Source organism: Dermacentor variabilis, chromosome 8 (assembly GCF_050947875.1).
Source record: "Dermacentor variabilis isolate Ectoservices chromosome 8, ASM5094787v1, whole genome shotgun sequence".
Lineage (NCBI taxonomy): Eukaryota > Metazoa > Arthropoda > Arachnida > Ixodida > Ixodidae > Dermacentor > Dermacentor variabilis.
The window spans coordinates 96195651-96217042 of record NC_134575.1 but is presented as its reverse complement, the minus strand read 5'-3'; positions in this window follow the sequence as shown (position 1 = coordinate 96217042).

The following is a 21392-nucleotide window of genomic DNA, read 5'->3' as shown; positions in this document are numbered from 1 at the left end:
AGCAGCCGACGCGGCCGCTATGTCCACGTGATCCCTCCTAGCACGTCACGCCGACGGTGGCGCCAGCTTTTCCAGTGGTGGAGCTCGAGGCCAATACCGGGGCATCCAATTCACGGCTACTCGAACGAAATACGCCGGGTCCGACGGCACCCTAAACTGTTTCTACATCGCCTGCGAAAGGCACCGCTAAATCCTCAACAAAGATTGGTCGCTTTGCGTAAACATGTCATTCCCCGCCTACCAGGGGCGTAGCCAGGGGGGGGGGGGGGTTATGGGTCTTCAGCCCCCCCCCCGAAATTTTTTCGCGCTGTCCATGCACCGCCGACCAAAGCAACCCCCGGCGCCAGAAATCATTCTGTATTTTGTCTAGAATGGTATTTTTCATGCTCTAAAATACATTTGAGCGCGAACATTGAGAACTCGGGCTGGATTTCGCGGCAACGCCCATGTACCGGGAGTCACATAACACCAATTAGCCCCATACGAGCACAAAGTTTCAAGGACGTTTCGATGACAAACGGGCTCGCCGCAGCATCTCACGGAGGCCGCGGAATCTCACAGAGCGCATGGATATCAATTCCGACATTTTATGGGTATAAATCTCATAAACTTTTGATGTGAAAGGTGCATTGACATTTCCAAAGTTTTGCTTTAGATTTTTAATTTCGGAACTTTGTGGGTTTAATGCAGTTATAAACATTTGACGCCAAAGGTGCGTTGACTATTCTAGAGTCTTACATCGGAACATACAACGAGACAAGCCAAATCAGCACACTATTAGACAAGTTGACAAAGCACGCAGTGAGGTCCGATGAGACGAAGCATCGTCAAACGAAGCCGTCATGTCACACAAAAAAAATATCAAATTTTGTTTCACCTGCGCCAAAGCGTCCATGTCAAGGCACTAAAGCCAGCCAAGGTAACTACGTTCTTATATATTTTTTATACTTTGACTTTTATTCGTGAGGACACATTGAGCGTCTTCAATATTTTTTTTTTTTTTTTTGTTCTCGCTACCCTACCCGCGGGCTGCCAGAGGCAACCAGAGCGCATACGTTTTCTTCGTGTTGCCTCGACCACCGCGCGGCGCACTTCGGTGCGCGTTCGGTTTGCCCTGGCCGAGTGGATTTTTGCCTGGCAGAGTTTTGGACGCTTTATGGCTAGAACACGAGAAAAAGAAACAATGGTCACTCGCCGCCATCACTGTGGGGACTCAACAGATTGCACCGCGTTCGCTTGAGCGGAAACTCTCCAGAAAATCTTGTCTCGCCGGTGTAGAATAACGAACAGTATGCGTTTCGTTCTTGGTGGACCAAGCGTCTGACGTTTTTTTCGATATTTCTTCGATAGCCACGTTATGTGCGCAATATAGGCATTCGATTGTGGTCAACACATTTTCCTTTGCGTATTTTCATTTCGGTGCCCCTGCCCCACAAAAGGAAAAAAAAAATACATTGTTGCGGTGCAGCGAATCGTCGCATGGTGAAAGTTCGATTTTGTTACTTCTTCCTTTGCGGAAAGTAATGGGTCATGGGACGCTCCAGTTGCCGGATACTCTTATCATATTATTGCGATAGCAAGTATATGGATACTCTAGGCACTTTCCTGCCGTCATCGTCGTCCTCATGTTTCGTATAAAGACCAAGAGCGATAACAATGTTACCGAGGGCCGCGTGCTGTATGTGCGAGCGAAAGCGCAAGGGGAGGGGGTGGGGAGCTGGAATGGGTGAGCCGACGATGGTGACTGTCTTGTGTGCGCAAAGGAAAAAAGTGCAGAGCAAGATAGCCGTCTTCCGTCGCTCGCGATACATCGGCGGCAGTGGATGGAATCGGGGTGGTATCTAGGATTCTGTGAATCTGTGATTGCGCAACATATTTATTTGCCTTGTTTGACACATTATATACCATGACTTTTTCTTAGATACGTAGATTTATTGGAGACTTATACGTATATTTAAATATCTTGTTGCGAAGTTTCGTGTATACGTGCAGTGAACTTTTTTTTTTCCAGTGACACTTTCTTGCCCTTTATCAAGCTTTATCTTCGCATTTGTGTATCCCATTGTATCTTCGCATTTGTAATGTACCAGGGCGAGTCAAATGAAAGTGAGCCTACCCACCCCGCGCAATAATAGTTCGGTTCATTATCTGCAAGGCATGTGCGTTGAAGAGAGGGATGTCCCATTTACAAAAGTGACACGCAGGTGTGAGGATAAAGGTTCTGTAATGCTCTCATACACATGGGTTGAACATGGTTGCGTGTCATAATGGAAACTCCAAAAGTTGAACAGCGTGGTGCCGTGAAGTTTTTGACTGCAGAAGGTATTTCCCCAAAAGAAATTAGACGCCGTATGGCTGCCGTGTACGTTGAACATCGCATTTCATTGGCCACTGTGAAGCTCTGGAGCACACAGTTCAAAGAATGACGTGAAATTTGCAAAGACGATCCCAGACCGGGCCAAAGCCATCGTGCAATCACCCATAACAAAATTGCAAAAGTTGATGAGCTGACGAGACATGAACGGAGGATAAGCATCGGTGAACTGGCAGCGCGTGTGAACATCAGTCAAGGTTCGGTTCACGCCATAATTCATGAACGTCTCTGTCATCGGCTTTTGTGTGCGCAATGGATGCCCAAGATTTTGAACCACCACCAGAAGACGGAGAGGTTCGGCGCTGCCTTGACTTATCTGATCCGGTATCACAATGATGGTGGCGACTTCTTGTCTGCAATTGTGATCGGGGACGAACCATGGTGCCACTATCACGAGCCTGAAACACGACGGCAAAGCTTACAGTGGAAACATTCGATTTCACCACGCCCAAAGAAAGCAAAGGCCATCATTTCTTCCGGAAAAGTGTTGTTGACTGTTTTTTTTTCGATCGTCAGGGACTATTGCAGATAGAATTTGCTAAATCTTAAGAGACAATCAATTGCTTCCAATACTGTGAAACGCCGGAACAGCTGCGTGTTGCAATCAAGAACAAACGAGGTGGAAAATTGACGAATGGGGTCATCTTGTTCCACGAGAATGCCCGTCCCCACATCGGTGATCTGTTTAATACAAAACTGGCAAAGTTCAAGTGGGAAACGCTGCAACGTTCGCCATACAGCTCAGACCTGTCGCCTTGCGACTTCCACATTTCGGGGCAGTCGAAAAAAACAGCTCAAGTGAACCAGATTCGTGTCGGACGATGAGTCAGTTGCAGACTTTTTAAAGCAGCAACCCAAGGAATTTTATGGGACCGGAATCACGCGACTCCTTAGTCAATAGGACAAATGTGTAAATTGTCATGGAGGCTACATTTAAATAACGTACCCCGTTTGTCATATATTCGCATTGTCTCACTTTCATTTGACTCGCTCTCGTATATTCTGCAGAACTCCTGCTTTTTATACGTGCTCGCTGTTGCGACTATAATTTCGGTGAAATAACTCACAATACACACCGGTGACAGCTGCTGGCACAATTTTTGGCACATACGAGTATATACTTTTATGAAAAATGACATATTCTCCTTATTTTGACAGTGCGTAGCGTTCTAGAATTCGTTTGCAGCACCATTGGCAATGACAATGCAATTATTATTCATGTATTTGTTCCCTCGAAAAATTATTTAAAAAGAATGTTGAGCTCGAACCCAACTCCTACGCGGCCTATTCAAATACATGTAAAACACAGAAACGCTTTTCTGAGATAACCTCTAGATCGCTTTTAATGAAATTTGTTGCATTTGAGAGAGAAAGTTAAATTCTAGTGTCTGTTGGAAGTGGAATTTCGATTTAGGGCCTGAATTTTGTTTGAAATATTTCGAAAAATTCGAAAGTTCGAAAAGAATAGAAGCGCGACGTCTACGATCTGATAGCTCTGCATCAAGAACAGATATCGTGGTTCTGTCAACGGCATCTATTATAACAGTCAAAGCGGACAAATTTGGTATGTCAATTTGTATCTTACGTGAATTGGTTACGATGTATACAAGGGTTCTGCAAAAGCCGTATTTCCATAATACTGTTTTTTCAGATTCATGTGTAACATATCAATTTTGTCCGTTTTAGATGCACTACCAGAAACAATTCACAGAATTCTGATATCATTTTTCTTTGCTGAGTTACAGAGTTGTAATCACGATAGTTTCGTTTTCTGAAAATTAGCAATTATGGCGAATTTTTAATAAAAAATTGACAACCTAAATGAAAAATTCGAAACCAGCTGTCACTAGAATTCGTTTTTCTTAGATGTAACAAAGATCGTCAAATTTGGTGCAGTGGTTGCCGAGAAAAACGAATTCCCCTTCTACATGTATTTAGATAAGAGCACCCGAGCTAAAGCTGCCTCTTAAGGAGGATGCAGAGCTACAACGTGAGCCCCCCTCCCCCCCCCCCCCTTTGCCGACCGAAATTTCTGGCTACGCCACTGCCGCCTACTGCACCGTTTGGTGCTTGGGCCGGTAACGGCCAAGCTACTTGTTCCGCTGTTCGGTGAGGAAGTGGTTGACACTCCCCTTGGTGTCACATTGGACTTCTTCTAAGCCCCACTCTCCGAAGATGGCTTGGGAATAATTTGTCTGAGGACAATATTTCCTGAGATGAGAGTTAGGCGGTTCGACAAACTCCTACACTGTCCATACTTCCATACTATCTACGTGCGGTGGCGGCTACCACGGACACTATGTTGGATGCTATAAGGCAAGCAAAAGAACTCTGCTTCTATAAGAACAACATTATCAAGAATTCACAAGAATCTTTTAAGTATTGGAAAAATACGCTTCACAGAAGTTTTAACGGTATGCCACTGAAAACTGGTTTAAACGCCAAAGGTTCGACAGCCTGGCTAGGCGAAAGTACTTTCTTCCTTAAAGGAAGGGAATACATTAAGTTGGCTAAATTCCATATAGCTGCCATTGCGAGCCTAACGCGGTTAAAGAGGCCGAAATGATTCGCTCGAATGCAGAGCCGGCGGCGATGCGGCCGAGTCCTTGAGGCATATCCTACAGCTATGTCACAGGACGCATCTCCCTAGAATCCAACGACACGACTGTATCGTGAGATACTTAGCAAAAGGGTCAAGGAGAAAGGCTGGCAAGTCCAACTAGAGCCCCACTACCGCACGACAATGGCTGTGAAGATTCCGCATCTGGTCATCAAAAGGGATGGCCAGACGATGGTTCTTGATGCCTAGGTGGTTGGGACTCGCATACCGCTTTCAGAAGCCTATGAGAATAAAAGAAAGAAATATCTCATTCCAGAACTTCTCGCACTTGTGGACTCCTTCTACAGCGCAGTTGTCTCCTCGGTAACTTTGTCATACCGAGGTACTTGTGCCCGAGAGTCAGTAAATATTTTGGTCAATATTGGCGTGGGTCGCGAAGACATTACAATAATAACAATTAGATCTCTCCAGGGTGGTTCATGAGCTTTTTTCGTTCACAAGCGGATGACTTGGACGCGAGTTGGCTGAAGGCTGGTACGAGCGTCATCTCCTCGCTATGCCGCGAATACGGCACTCTGGGAGCTCAAGTTTTTAGCTTCTAGAAGAAAGGTCCCTCTTCCTTCAGAGTGATAAGTTTTTGAACTCTTGACCTCAATTGGCATCACTTCAAGAAGTGATAACTGAATAAACGTAAAAAAACGGCGTAACGAGGGGTGATTATCGTTTTGTAGCAGGCGGAATGTTGTAGCCTGCGCTCGGGATAGCTCGCTGTGTGGGTCGGGGAAGGTTCTATGGCCTAAGTAGAATTTCATAAGCTAATTGCAGCGTGTCAGGCGATCCCTACCGGTGGGCTAAGCCTCCCAGTCTCCCAAGCGGTTAACGAGCCCTCGCAGTAGGGAGTGGGTAACCTCGTTGAGGTTGGGGAGGTGGGGGTGGAAGGCGCCTACATGAGCTCGGAACCAGAGGAGTGTAACCTGATGGTCGGTTGAGCGGGTTGCTTGTTGCAAAATGCGCGAGGCTTGGTGTGAGATACCGCCGTTGATATAGTTGATAACTGCGAGGCGGGAGTCAGGAGACGATGGTATCGCATGTTACATCTTGTTTGGCTAGCGCAATGACCCCTTCTTCAGGTTCCTCAGCGTGTGGGGTTACTGGGCTGATAGCATTGTGGAGAGAGCCTTCACGCGTGGTGACGGCTACAAAGCGGGTACCATGGGGATATTCGGCGGCGTCGACGAAACTCACACCGTCGTGGCGAGCAAGGGCTTGGGTGAGAGCCGTGGCATGTGCTGTGCGGCGTGCGCGGTTGTATTCGGGGTGACTCTTTCTAGGGATAGGGTCGGCGCTAATCCAGGCTCGTACGGCGGAGGGGATCTGGTGGTTAAGGCCGAGCTGATGGTGGTAGGTGATACCGAGCGAGGTGAGGATGTGGCGGCCCGTCGCTGTGAGAGTGAGTCTCTCCAGCTGTTTTTCGATAATTGTGCCGGATTATCACCTTGTGCTAAAAACATTATTGCACCAAGTGTTCCGTGTAGTTATCAGGACCACGAGGATACCTGCGTTTGAGGTAGGGGACCATTTTTTAACACTTTAAGGACAATTGTGTGCCCCAAGCCGAGTCGTCGCAAAGCCTAGGCTTGTTCCGCCAACCGCTTCGCCTAGCCGCCGCGGCCGCCGCCTCCGCCGCAGGGCGGACGCTGCTGGAACGCCCATTATTCCGAATTCTACCTGCATCGAGGCAGCTCCCATGAGTGTTGAAATAGAGGGGGAGGATATTCACCCCGAAGTTGTCACCAGCAGCCTGGGCTGGCGCATCGCCGGTGAACGCAAGTCCCGGCCGCATCAGCGAGACCTAGGTCTACCCAACGCACTTCAATCAAAATCCTCCGGTTCCGGTAATGGACCCGGGAACGCCAAAGAAAAGGTAATCAAGGGAGCGCGCATGCCTGCATTGCCCCGAAACGATAGCAAGATCGTGGTGAGACCCCCGAATATCAGCAAGGTGGGCCATACGGAAGTTGACCGGGCCATTTATGCTGCGGCAGGAGTCACCAAAGAAGAATGGATCCGGGACGCGATATGCCCAAATCACCAGCAAAACATCGTTGTCATCAGTACTTCGAAGAGAGAAAACGCTAACCGGTACGTGGGAGTCGCCAAGATTGTCGTCCAAGGCAATGAGCACGAGGTCAGCGTCTACGAATCGGCCCTCCCATGGCATGACCAAGGGAGTCATACGAAGCGTCCCCCTCGGAGACACGGTTCAAGAAATCAACGCGATCATCATCAACAAATATAATTCCACTGCTGTAGAGGCCAACCGCATCGCCAACACGAAGCCTGCGGTGATCGCATTCAATGGACCCAAAATGGCAAAGTACGTTCGTTACGGTAGCCTGCTCGCCAAATGCTCGTTATACAGAAAACAGATATATTTCTGCTATCAGTGTGGTCGCCTGGGTCACTGCATGGATGTTTGCCCGAACCCGGCAGACCGGATCTGCCGACGATGCGGTAATACATAGCAATGTAACAATTACAGCAATACATAGATAATGCGGAACACAAACCGGATATCCTTGCAATACAAGAAACGAACTCGCGACCCAAACTGTGAGATTCCAGTGAGGAAAGCACAGCAATATTTGCCCCAAGTAACAGAGCTGCGACGCAGCACATGACCAGCCAGAGAAGGTGTGAACACGTTCTCTTGGAAATTCACAACAGAGGCATAGGAAGCAAAGACAATATCTTTATAATAAATGCATACTGTCGGCCCTCCAAGAAGAACCTGGACATAGAGGGCACGCTACTCGACAGCAAGGGAGAGGCGGGCAGCCAACACCTATTGATATTAGGAGTTTTCAATGCGCCTTACTCAATATGGGGCTACAAATTTTGCTCCAAGAGAGGCAGGATGCTGGCGAACCTCATGGATCAGCACAACCTAGCCCTACTCAACGAACCAGACATTCCCACCCGCATGGGCACAAATACGACCCGGGACACCACTCCAGACCTTACTCTGCTGAGTGGAACCCTGGACGTGTCGTGGCAGAACACGGGCGTGAACCTGGGGTCGGACCACGATCTACTCAATATTACGATCAGGGGGCGCGCGTTCAAGGCCCGAATGGGAACAAAAAAGATAACTGACTGGGACAAACTTCGAAAAGGCAAGCAGCCGGTGAAGACGACGATACGAACGCCACCAAACAGTATGGGGAATGGGCTAAGGAACAACTCCAGCTGGTAGAGAAATACACCCCGAAAATGGCGACCACACTGCAGACACCCTGTGTGGACGCAAAGCTTGCCCACCTTTGGGAAGCACGACACAGCCTCACCAGACGCTGGAAGGAACGACACAAGAAGAAACTTCGCAAACGCATCCATGACCTCAACCAGCAAGCCGTTGAATACGCGTCCAAATTGTGCAGAGAATTGGCTGAGTGTGTGTGTGATTGACTGCAGGGCACCCTGTCTACCAGGAAGATGTGGTGCCTCCTTCCTCACTTGATCGATCCTCTCGGCAGCAAGAGCGCCACAAATCGAAGCTTCGCGCGCACCCTCAACAACTATGCTGGGGGTGCCGACAAACTCATCAACGACCTGAAGGCCAAGTACCTGAAAACGGAGAAGGGTGATATCGCACCTCCCGATTACGCAGGATCTAACAATGAAGCGTTAGAAAAGCCATTCACCGACACCGAGTTGGTCTCGACAATCTACGAGAGCAAGAGGGGCAGCGCGCCGGGACCCGATACCATTACCTACAAGTTATTTAACAACCTCGAGCGCAATGCCCGCAGAGAGCTGCTCGAGTATATCAACCGGTTCTGGGAGTCTGGCATACTTCGACAGGAATGGAAAGAGCCAGAAGCCCGCTTCATACCCAAGCCTGGGAAGACACCTCACATCGACAACATGCGACCGATATCTCTCACGTCTTGCGTGGGGAAGGTCAAGGAACGTATGGTACTTAAGAGGTTGCAGCGACATCTGTATGCCACCGATTAGATGCCAGAGACAATGTTGGTTTTAGGCAACACCTGGGCACCCAGGATGTTCTCGTACAACTCAACGAGCTGGTAATTAAGCGGGCAACGAAGCAGGCGCCACGAGCGATACTAGAGCTAGACCTCGCAGGTAGGTGCCTTTGATAACGTCAGGTGTGGAAGTGTTCTCCACAACCTACACAACACGGCTTGTGGAGTGAAAACGTACAGCTACATCGGAGACTTTCTTCGTAACCGAACGGCCATGATCAGAATAGGAGAGGAGACATCCCAACCAATCTGCTTGGTGGATAGAGGAACGCTGCAAGGTTCGGTGCTTTCCACCGTCCTATTTAACATGGCTCTCATGCCGTCGCCCAAGCTTCTCGAATCAATAGATTGGCCTGGGCCATGGATTATATGCCGACGACATCACCCTCTGGACTGCGAGGGCACGTCCGGATGGAAAACACGCTCCAAAAAGTGGCTGACATGGTCAACAGCTATGCGAAGACCTGTGGCCTTCGCTGTTCGTCTCAAAAGTCGGAGCTAACCATTGTCAGACCGCGTGCATCAGGGAAACAAGCAGATAACATAGAAATCACTTTGGAAGGGATGCCGATCCTCCCGGGACTACAACTCAGGATCCTGGGCCTCCTGATCCAGGCGGACGCCAAGGCAACAGCCATGATTAGAAAAATCAAGCTCACGTCAGACCAGATCTTGAACATGATCAGACGAGTGGCCAACAGGCGGAGGGGTCTGAAGGAATCGGACACCTTGCGCCTCGTTCAGGCCTTTGTTATCTCACGAATCATCTACGCAGCGCCATACCTGCAACTCGTCAAGAAGGACGTCTTACAACTTGAAGCAACAACCAGGAAAGCCACGAAGCAGGCCCTGTGTATTCCCATAAATTCATCCACGACAAGAGTACTTCAAATGGCAGTCCACAAAACAGTAGCCGAGCTCTTAGAAGCCCACCTATCCAATCAAAGGGTACGCCTTAGCCAGACCAAGGCGGACAGAAGCGTCCTCCGCAAGATCGGAAGACAAGAATCGCACTACACCCGCCACGTGGAGTGAGAAGCTAGAATGCAAACCCTACCGCGCAACATGAAGCCCACAAGGCATGCCGGACGACGCGACGCCCGGGCAAGAGCCATCTCCAGGACCCTGGAGGAAGACGACACTGTCCTATATACAGACACCTCTCTAACAAAACGCTGCACGAGGGCAACAGTCGTGGTCACCGGGCTAGAAAAGCTGGTCACCTGCGCATCAATCAACAGTCCGTCTTCGGAGAAAGGAGAAGAAGCAGCGATAGCTCTCGCACTCCTGCAACCTAACATCACCAAGATTGTTACGGACTCACAAGCTGCATACAAATACTACAGATCTGGCTGGGTGTCCCTTGTGGCACTAAACATCCTCGGAAAAGCTATGCCTCCTAAACAAACAGTCGAATTAGTTTCGGTCCCCGCTCAATCCTCAGTTGACGGCAACGAGTATGCTCATCAACAGGCCCGAGCGCTCAGCTCCTGGGCCAACGAGGTGGAGGGAAAGGGATGCCTACTCATCACAACTTACACATGTATAGTCAAATATTACAGGCACGGTAGGAAGACGTTGCGTTAAAGTTCGAAGATGTCTTCGCACCGAGACGTCGTCCTCGGGCCACACGTCTCTGACCGACAAAGGGAGCTGCTCGTCCCCTTCATGGACAAGCACCCCTACTTGGTGAAGGCGTCGTGCGTGCTGGGGCCTACGCTTACCGTGGCGCGGAGAAGCGAGCTGTGGACTGAGCTGGCGTCCTTGCTCAACATGGAAGGCCCGGCCGTTAAGACAGAGGCCCAGTGGCGGCAGTACTGGAAGAAAGAAACCTACAGTTCCCGTCACGACGCCGCTGTCTTATCAGCCGAGCAACAGTAAGTACTGGAGTTCCGTTCATTAAGATGAAACACTGATATGCACTTCATGTACGCGCTCATTGCAGGGGAACTGGTGGAGGGCGCCTGCAAGGGCTTCGCGGCCGCATTCTAGCATTGGTGGGCCGCAGTAGCGCGACCGGCGTGTGTGCGCCATTTTTCGTTCCACCAGAGCAGGTGAGAATCAAAATCACAGCCTACGTATTGCCATCGAGCAGGCAGGTTCCTCTTAAGCTAGGCGTTCATTGTTTTCGCGCGATTTGTAGCTATAACTTCCGCCTGCACCTATTCAACAAAATGAGCCACCGCGCCCGTTCGTGCGACATAACAGTCGCTATTTTGGGGACAGCATGTATTTTGAAACGTCTTTAACGCATGCGCCGCATTCTACTATCGGTGTGCCCCGCGTAGCTCGCATCACCGTCGGCACCAGACCTGGAACGAGTGGTGTCGCACGTAAGCAACATTTGCTCATTCTGGCAGCCCCCTTTGTTCATTCGCATTGCGCACTATATGTATGTTATCCCTTCCCTGTAGGATGTACCTTTATGTTAAATGAAGCTGCGTTGTACATATAGTAATCATTTATACAAACACATCTCAGATGGTGAGCCGCAACAGCAGCAGCAGCATCGGGAGCCGCAGCAGCGCCAGGAGCCGCAGCAGCTTCAGCCACCTCAGGAGCTAGCACAACCTGCAGCCAGCCTGCTGGACCATGAATATTGTGCGGAGCCACCGACTAGGCCAGGTAACACTGAAGAGGGTTTTGTCGAGTATACTTACTGAATTGGAGCACCGAGTGACTTTCAGTGGTAAAATGCAGTACTCTGTTATTATCACAGTTATTACTAGTCATTGCTCACGAAATATAATTATTATTTTGCTCATGAATTTTGCACCTTTGCACGTGAAGGTGAACTGCACAGTATGATGTTGCATAGTGGTAGTTCTGTGGAATGCGCCTTGTGTGACCGTTAGTATCGTGTCACTTTTATTTTTCTTAGCTTGTAGGTACTGCCACTGTGCAGAAAAAGTGGCTGTGAAAGAAAACGACAGCAAACCTTTCTGCCTGTCGGGTTATCCCTTTATTAGTACTAAAAATGCGGTTAATAACTTTTCCTTCAACATACATAACTGTTAAAATACAAGGCAGTCGTACAACGTTTCGTGAAGTACACATCGCTATGCAAAGTAAGGATGGAAGAAGCATACTTGAACAAAATATTGCACACAAACCTTGAATGTGTGCTATTACTATGTATCAGCAGTTGTTTAGTGTTGCTTAACAGTTGCTATTTTGTTCTAATGTGTGCTCATGCATTTATATAGGAGTCCAGGATGCATGTCATACATGGAGTTACCTTCCATGCTGTTTTGACCAAAAAGCTTGTTTTACAAAAATGTGCAGTAAAGCAGTGTCCCTTCTCCCTTTTTAGTGCCTTCTGTCTACATTGCACACACCTAAGATATCTTACATATTGATGTAAAGCCGTACATGGAGTCTTGATCAGTAGAACAGTGAAGCATCATGAATGGCAGCATAAGTCACTGGGCCACAATGGTTGAGGCTGCTCCATTTTTACCTGGCATTAGCAAGCTCATAAGAAATCTGTTCAGCTTAAGCCAGACTAGTCACAGGTGTGTAGGTGAGGTATGTGTTCAGGTGCAGGAATTATGACAAATGAAAAATGACAAAATGGTGGTAGTTGTCTGCTTCTACACTGCGTTGTTACCTACATTGCTAAATACATAAAATGTTCCTCTTTTACGATGATTTGTCTTGAGACGTTTTCTGAATAGCTCATTGTTTGGTTTATAGTAGTGCAATGAATATCCATCCACAATCTCCTATGCTGCCAGGTTTTTCCTAAGTGTGCTTGCTGTAAGTCAGTGTATTTACTTAAAGGTTTGTAGAGTGTTCTAAAAGTACCATTTCCATATTCCCAGCACCTACACGCCAGGCGCGCCGTGCTAATCGCGGACCTCGTGTAATTTTCGAGGAGGTGATGGGTGAGGTCGTGGACAACTACGTGCAGTCGGTGAGGCTGCATGAGGAGAATAACCAGGTATGTCTATTGTGCACTGTCACATAGATACCTGGAAGTAATGAAATGTTGGAATCGATGTACAGTTCTAAAATTTTGAGCGCACTATGCCATCTTACATTGTGCGCTGCTAAACAATACATGGAAACTAAAAGTGCACAACTTCTCGTGGTTGATTACCACCACATGTGTCAAGTATCACTGCAGTTGTTGTGTTAACTGTTTGCTACCAAACAAAATTATGCATTTCTACGTCAACACTGTGCCTGTCGCAGTTATAGCTGTAGGACCAATTAAGAAATCTTGGAAAGGCTGCAAGAAGCTGGTCTCAACGGCAAGCTATCTCTGAATGAATGAATGTGTCTGGTTTAGTGGCGCAAGGGCCAGATATGGCCAAAGAGCGCCAATACAGTGTTAGTGATTTCGCGGTGGAATTATTAGTTCTGTGAAGAAGATGTGACTTGGCTGTAAAGGGGCGTAAAAATAGTCGCTGTAAAGTGCGTAAATACTACGTGCTATAAAATTATGGCGATGACTAATGACGGATACTATGAACATTAAAATCCATCGTAGAAGAATGATGCAAAATAGAAAATACATGAGATGGTAAAATTACTTGGAGCACTGCTGCCTCGCCAGAGCCCTTCAAACACAAGTGCCTAGAGGCATGTGCTATACAAAAGAGCTATCACAGCGGCATCCTCTGAAGAGAGGACCCGCTACGAACATGTGGGGCTAACAACATCTTTCAGGAAACTTAGGACTGCGTTGATGTGAAATAAAGGTTCTGGGCCGAGTAGCATTACGGGATGTAGGGGGATGTGCTGCCGGTATGCTAGGGAAAAATGTTTCCTTCTCTCAGATTCGGCTGCCCGACATTCCAGGAGGACGTGGAGGACGGTCAGCCTCTCCCCGCATCTACCGCAGGTTGCAGGATCATTTTCAGTGAGTAAAAAGTCATGCGTGCCAAATGTGTGTCCTATTCTGAGGCGAGAGAATAGGACATCTGTTCGCCGTGATTTTGTTACGGAGGGCCAAGAACCTAACTGGCTTTATCACGTGCAGTTTGTTATTTACTTCTGCGTCCGACATACGTTGCCAGTGGTTTCGCAGTTTCTTTCTTAGGAAAGGCTTCAGGTCTGTGACAGGGACAGAAGCAGTAGGATTAACTGCATGCAATGAAATTGATGTGGCCATCTGGTCCGCTAGAACGTTTCCCTCGATGCCCCTCTATGCCCAGGCACCCAGCATATAATCACATGTTGGTTAGATATATACGCTTTACACAGCACAGAGTAGAGTTCATTAATTACTGGATTTTTGTGGTTACAGAAAGACATCAAGGCCTTCACAACACTGAGGGAGTCCGTATATATAACTGATTTCTGGAGTTCTGATTTATTTATATGCTTTACGGCCGACAGCAGTGCGTAGGCCTCAGCCGTAAAGATACGAGTTTCCGGATGCAGTATGTCGGATTCCGAGAAGGATGGACCGACGGCTGCATAGGACACACCGTGGTGTGTCTTCGATGCGTCTGCGTAGAACTCCGTGCAGGAGTGTTTGTGCTGGAGTTCCAGGAAATGCATTTGGATTTCAATCTTTGAAGCGTGTTTTGTAACTTGCATGAAAGATATATCGCATTGTATCAGCTGCCACTCTCAAGGAGGGAGCAGCTTGGCTGGAGGCATTGGGCGAAGCTCGAGGATTGGGACACGCCTTTCATGACTAAGCTCCCTCACACGTAGCGAGAAAGGCTGTCTTACGGAGGGACGATTACGAAAGAGTGTAGCATATCTCATCTCGTTAACAGTCTTAAAACACGGATGTTGAGGATTAGAGTGGACTTTTAGAAAATATGTTTGGCTGATGTATGTTCTCTGCAGATGAAGTGACCACTCATTTATTCTACATATAAACTTTGTATGGGACTCGTTCCGAAAGCGCCAGTGGCCAGTCGGATTCCTAGATGGTGGACTGGGTCTAGCATCTTTATTGCGCTCGGGGCGGCAGAGTGATAAATCACGGCACCATAGTCTAGTCGTGATCAAATGAGGCTTTTATAGAGATTAGTTAAACACTTCCTGTCACTACCCCATGTAGTCTGGGATAGAAGTTTCATTATGTTCATTGTTTTTAGACGTTTTTCTTTAAGTTGTTTATGTGGGGGACGAAAGTGAGTCTGTAGTCAAGTAGAACACCTAGAAATTTGTGTTCTTTGCTTACAGGTATCTGTTGTCCACGCAGTTCTATGCAAGGATATGGGATAAGTCCTCTCTTTCTTGTAAAAAGAACACAATAACTTTTCTTAGGATTGATCTTAAATCCATTCTTGTCTGCCCACATTGACACTTTGTTCAGGCCATGCTGTAGCTGTCTCTCGCACACTGCGAGGTTACAAGATTTGAAAGCTTTATGAATGTCGTCCACGTAGACAGAGTAAAAGATGGCCGGTGGTAATGAAGCACGAAGCGTGTTCATCTTCACGATAAAGAGCGTGCAACTGAGCACGCCTCCTTGTGGTACACCCGTTTCTTGCGTAAAAGGACGTGAAAGTACATTGCCGACTTTTACCCGGAAGGTACGATTGGACAGATAGCTTTCCATTAGGTTTAGCATATTCCCATGGATGCCCATTTCTGACAAGTCTCTTAAGATTCCGTAACGCCATGTCGTATCGTACGCCTTCTCCATGTCGAGGAATATGGATAACAAAAACTGTTTATGTATAAATGCGTCCCGGATATTTGCTTCTACACGTGCAAGGTGGTCAGATGTGGAGCGCCCTTCTCGGAAGCCGCACTGATAAGGATCAAGCATCTTGCTCTGTTCAAGGAAATGAATGAGTCGCCGATTTATCATTTTTTCAAACACCTTACAAATGCAACTTGTGAGGGCTATCGGGCGGTAACATGCCACTGAAGAAGGGTCTTTGCCTTGTTTCAAAACAGGGACCACAATGGTTTCCTTCCATGCCTTTGGAAGGTACCCTGCATCCCAGATGGTGTTGAAAAGTGTGAGTAGTGTAACTTGCGTGTCATTGTGTAAGTTTTTGAGCATTTCATACACGATTCTATCAGATCCCGGTGCAGAGCTCCTGCATGCGCTCAAGGCAGCTCTCAACTCGGCAGCACTAAAAGGACGGTTGTACGGTTCATTCTGTCGACATTTTCTTATGAGTGGCTTGCATTCTTCTATTTGTTTATATTTCAGGAAGGATTGCGAATAATGATTTGAACTTGATACGCTCTCAAAGTGCTCCCCAAGTGAGTCTGCCTCATCTTGCAGTGTATCGCCCTGTGTCTTTACTAGAGGGAGTGAATATGTTTGCCGCCCTCTAATCCTATTAACCCTGTTCCAGGCTTTGGCCTCATCTGTAAACGAGTTAATACTCGATAAAAACTTCTGCCAACTTTCTCTTCTGGCCTGTCGGCGGGTTCTCCTACCTTGGGACTTTACTTATTTAAAGTTGACAAGATTCTCTGCAGTGGGCGAAGCGCGTAGCAACCCCCACGCTTTGTTTTGAATCCTACGTGCGATTCTACATTCATCGTTCCACCACGGGACATGCCGTTTGCATGCCGAGCCACTTACTTCACGTATGCATTTGGATGCGGCATCTATTATTATGAAGGCTGTAAAATACTCCAGAGCAGCATCAATTTCTAACGATGCCCATGATATACTAGTTAAGGTTCGGAATTTCTCCCAGTCTGCTGTGTCAATCTTCCACCTAGGAGCCTGTGGTGGATATACGTTTTAAGTGTTCTTAATAGTATGGGAAAGTGGTCGCTTCCGTAAGGATTGTTCATAACTTCCCATTCGAGTTCAGGCAGTATGGACGGGGAAACTATGCTCAGATCATTGAAGAAAAGGTATTGTTTGCAAGACAGTAATATGTGGGTTTCTTCTTACTCGGAAGGCACGCACCAGAAGAAAAACGGAACTGTTCAACAAGACGACCTCGCGCATCTTTAAGAGAGTCGCCCCACAGGAAGCTGTGCGCATTGAAATCGCCAAGAACAACATAAGGTTTTGGCAATTGATCTATAAAGGATTGGAATTCATGTTTCGTTAATTTGTAATGTGGGGGTATGTAAAGAGAGCTAATGGTGATGAGTTTGTTTAGGAGAACAGCTCGAACCGCCACTGCTTCGAGAGGCATTTGTAGCTGTAAAAGTTGACATGCAATGCTCCCATGGATAGCAATGGCGACACCGCCCCATGATGCGACAGCATCATCGCGATCTTTGCGATAAGTTATATACTGTCGGAGAAAGTTTGTTTGTTTGGATTTTAAGTGTGTTTCTTGTAAATTTGGATTGTGTTTTTGGATGAGTTCCTGCACATCATCAAGGTTTCTAAGAAGACCTCTGACGTTCCATTGAATTATTTGTGTACCCATATTGGAAGTCAATAGGTGCTGTGTGTACACAAACAGAAGTGTTAATTGGAGGTCTAAGAGATTAGATTCCAGAGCTCTTTCGAGGCCCTGTAATCGAGGTTTTGCCCTTTCTGGAGCGTTCGAGAGAGCCTCGCCGCTCCTTAGGCGCTTGGCGCGCCGTGGGGTTACGTGTAGTGTCTATTGCATCTTGTGAGGCGCCGGACACGTGCTCTTGTGAGCGAGAAGTTACCAGGGAGGGTCCCGCCTTGGAGGGCAAGACCCCTGCGCCCACCAGCCCGGAGGTCGATGGGGCTCCCTGGGGCATTTGGCTGCACCGGCCGTTGCCAGCACTAGAAGGGACCTAGGAGGTTGAGGCAGCCTCGGCTGCGCCCACCTTCGGGGTCGATGGTCCCTTCTCCTCGGTTGACGGAGCAGCGCTAGCTGCAACCGCCGCGGGGGCAGATGGCGTAACTGCCGACTCACTGCTTGTGGGTCGGACAGCCGCCGGAGGCTGTTGTGACGCTGCCCCCTGACGCGCCACATCGGCAAAGGTTTTCTGTGTCAGGTAGTATACCAGCCTGCGTGCCTCCTTGAAACTTATATTTTCCTTTACTTTTACCGTTACGATTTCCTTTTCTTTTTTCCAAGATGGGCACGACCGCGAGTACGCGGCGTGCTCCCCATCGCAGTTTACACAGTGGAGAGCGTTCTTACAAGCTTCAGTGGCGTGTTCGTGGGCACTGCATTTCGCACATGTTTGGCGGCCCCGGCAGCTCTGCGAGCTGTGGCCGAAGCGCTGGCATTTGAAACAACGGAGTTGGTTTAGCACGTACGGCCTGACACGGAGCTTGATATACCCGGCTTCGATTGACTCGGGCAAGACACTTGAACCAAAGGTGATTATGAAGTGCTTCGTCTGAATCTTTTTACCATCTCGCCTCATCCTAATTCTTCTGACATTGATCACATTTTGTTCGCTGAAGCCCTCCAGGAGTTCCGCTTCAGTCAGCTCAAGCAATTCATCATCCGACACAACACCGAGGGTGGTGTTCATTGTACGGTGCGGGTTTACTATTATGTGGGTCTCCCCAAATGACACTAGCTTCGGTAGTTTGTCATATTGCTTCTGGTCGCGGAGCTCCAAGAGGAGGTCGCCGCTTGCGATCCTCGACGCCTTGTAACCTGGACCAAAAACATCAGTCAAGGTCTTTGACACAAGGAACGGTGAAATGGTTCGCACTGGTTTTTCTGACTTTTCAGAGTGAATAACGTGAAAGCGGGGGAAGTTTTGGATTTGGCGTCCGAAAAACTGGAATAAATCTTCGGTGCGCCCTCGTTTCTGAGGGCGATCAGGAAGTGGGGGGAAAGAAGTTTCCATGAAAATACGAAAATTCGGCAACAGCGCTGACCGCCCACCACGGAGCCCAACGAGGGGCCGCGGCAGAGCTTGCATACAAGTCTGCACGACGCCAGTCGTACGCCGTCACTATAACCGAATATGGTGTACCCAAGATTGAATAGCCACACAGGGTTAACCCTTGCCGCCAGGAGAAAGGAAGTAAATAGAAGAGAGAAGGAGACAGGAAAGGTAAAAAAGTCAGAGATAAAGACGAAGATTCTAGGAGTGAGAGACAGGAAAAGGCGACTACCGATGTCCTCCATGTGGGTCAGTCTGGAGGTGCCGTCTATGTGAAGCCGAGGCCGAAGAGGTGTGTTGCCTCCGCCGGGGGGCCTTAACGTTCCAAACACCCAGCATCGGCTCAACCTTCAGGATCCCCTTTTGCCCAGACACGGCTAAGCCGCACACGGCTACACGCGGAAGGGTCCAACCCTCGTGTGCTCTGGTACATGGTGTCGCAACACACCAAACGCCTGCTTCCTGCGGGGAAGCTGTCTCTGGAAATGTCAGATTCAAGAGTGTAAAATACTTTCAATGTTGTATAATATGTTTTCAAGTTGCATTCCATGAATTATGTTTCACAAAAATGGATTCTAGGAGCAAGAACACATTTTATGTTTCAGCTCGTCGCCATCAAGTGCAGCTATGCCTTAGACAGTGCCTTTTAAGTACTCTTAAAATAGGAGGGGAAGCGATTCTCTCTTGCCCATGGAATTGCGACACTACTTTGGCAGTGTGTTCACTGCCGTTACGAAATGAGTGTAATATTTTCGTCAAAGTGAAAACAATTAAAACCGTGTTGGTGGCAAGGTCCAGGAAACAGCGTTGCTCATAGGAATGCTTACGCCTCATTTCTGTGCAGCGCTTACCAGGTGTAGGTTTCAAATTAGTTTAAAAATAGAGCGATCGATTCATCACAAGAGGATACCTAAATGTGACAACACAGAATAGCAAATTGTGATCTGGCAAGTTACGTATGTATCTGCAGATGTTACGTCAGCTAGTCCCAGCAGTGCAGCAGATGGCCGCTGTTACGGAAAGAAATGCTGCAGCTGCCGAGTGGACTGCTGCAGCTGCCGAGCGGGCTGCTGCTGCTGCTGAACGGACTGCTGCAGCTGCCGAGCAGCAAAGACGACAAAATTCAGATTAACTAATTTATTTTCCACTTATGTTTCAGTTTGCCATCAAGTGTAGTGCAATGTTTTTTCTTTTAATATTTCTGGTCGGCGTCCATTTTGCCCTTGACTGTTGTGCAAAGTCCCTTTCGCAAAGAACTGCTAAAGCGTGGAGTTGTTTTTTATATTTTGTAAAGTCGAGCAACTCTATCATAGAATGACCTTTGTAATGAAAGAATTAATCTGTCCCACTTTTATTGTGAGCTGTGTGGTGTGTGACTTTTACAACGAAGTGATCTGTATAATCAATTATTTTGGAGGCCCCAAACATTTTATTATAAACATGTTCGAGTGTAGTAAGTTCACCTAACAAAACTGCTTTGTCTGAATATATGAAAAACTAGATGCACCTGGAGTATCCATATAGTTGCTATCGCAGTAAAATGAACAGGCCATCGATGTTTTGCCAAAGTTTTTTCTCCATAGGGCGTCTACTCGTGTGCATGCTGCCAATGTAATCCAGAGGAGATGTTCAGTGGTTCTACAACAGAAAAGCTGTCCTGATGGATGAGCGTGACGCAAAATGTTGCAATGCACATTTTTATTTCATGCCATGGAAAGCCATAACAATACCTCTCACTACTATGACAGCTCAATTATTTTGTGTACTTTGTTGCCATCTGACCACCTGGCGGTCATTACTAGTCAGATGATGAAAAATTTTATATTTTTAGAATCTCAGAGTGTGTTCATTTTGATAGGTGAATATACCTTGAAATGCTGCATCAAACAGTCATATTTCATGTGATAGGAATTGTGATGTGATATGTTGATATATGAATGTGGAATGATACGTAGCTTTATGAACAGTGCATTATTTATGTTATAGGTACTTTGAATGTTTACTTATTCGTTGTAATTTGGATTGATCTTAGCACCTGTTGGTTGCTCTAGTCATTTGATGAATGTTTATTTTGAAAGTTTGTTTTTAACTTCTTGTGTGAGCCTGATATTTGTGGCTTAATGTAATGTATATTGTCACACGCACCAATGTTATGCAAATTCGTAACAGTCATCATGATGTGTAGTTCTTTTATGAATGCGTATGTTCACGTTATGGCAGCTCTCAAAGTTCATTCATTTTTTTGTTATCTAAGCAACTAGTGGTTGCTCCTAGTCAGTTGATAAGTACATGTTTTCTTTACATTTCTTCCTCGTTTATGCGTTCACGAGGGTATAATAGGCGAGGATATTTTCTTTGTCAACTACGACCAGTGTGCCTATGCAATTACCATGACCACTCATTTACAAGACACTTCCATGTCTTATAGTGGTGTAATGTGATCATTTGTGCCTCTAATGTATCACTGAAAATGAGTGCTATAGTTTGGTTTTCGGTACCTAGCTAGCAATAGCTAATGAGCCACCACTTCATTCTGCCCATAGAAAATGTTTCATAAGAACTTTTACATCTTCAGAACCATGAAAATCATACTACTTTTTAAAGAACTTCCAACATTTCAGGGAGTTTTCTCAAGTTTACATAACACTCCACACAGGAACTGCCTGCTGGAAAGACAGGTACTAGA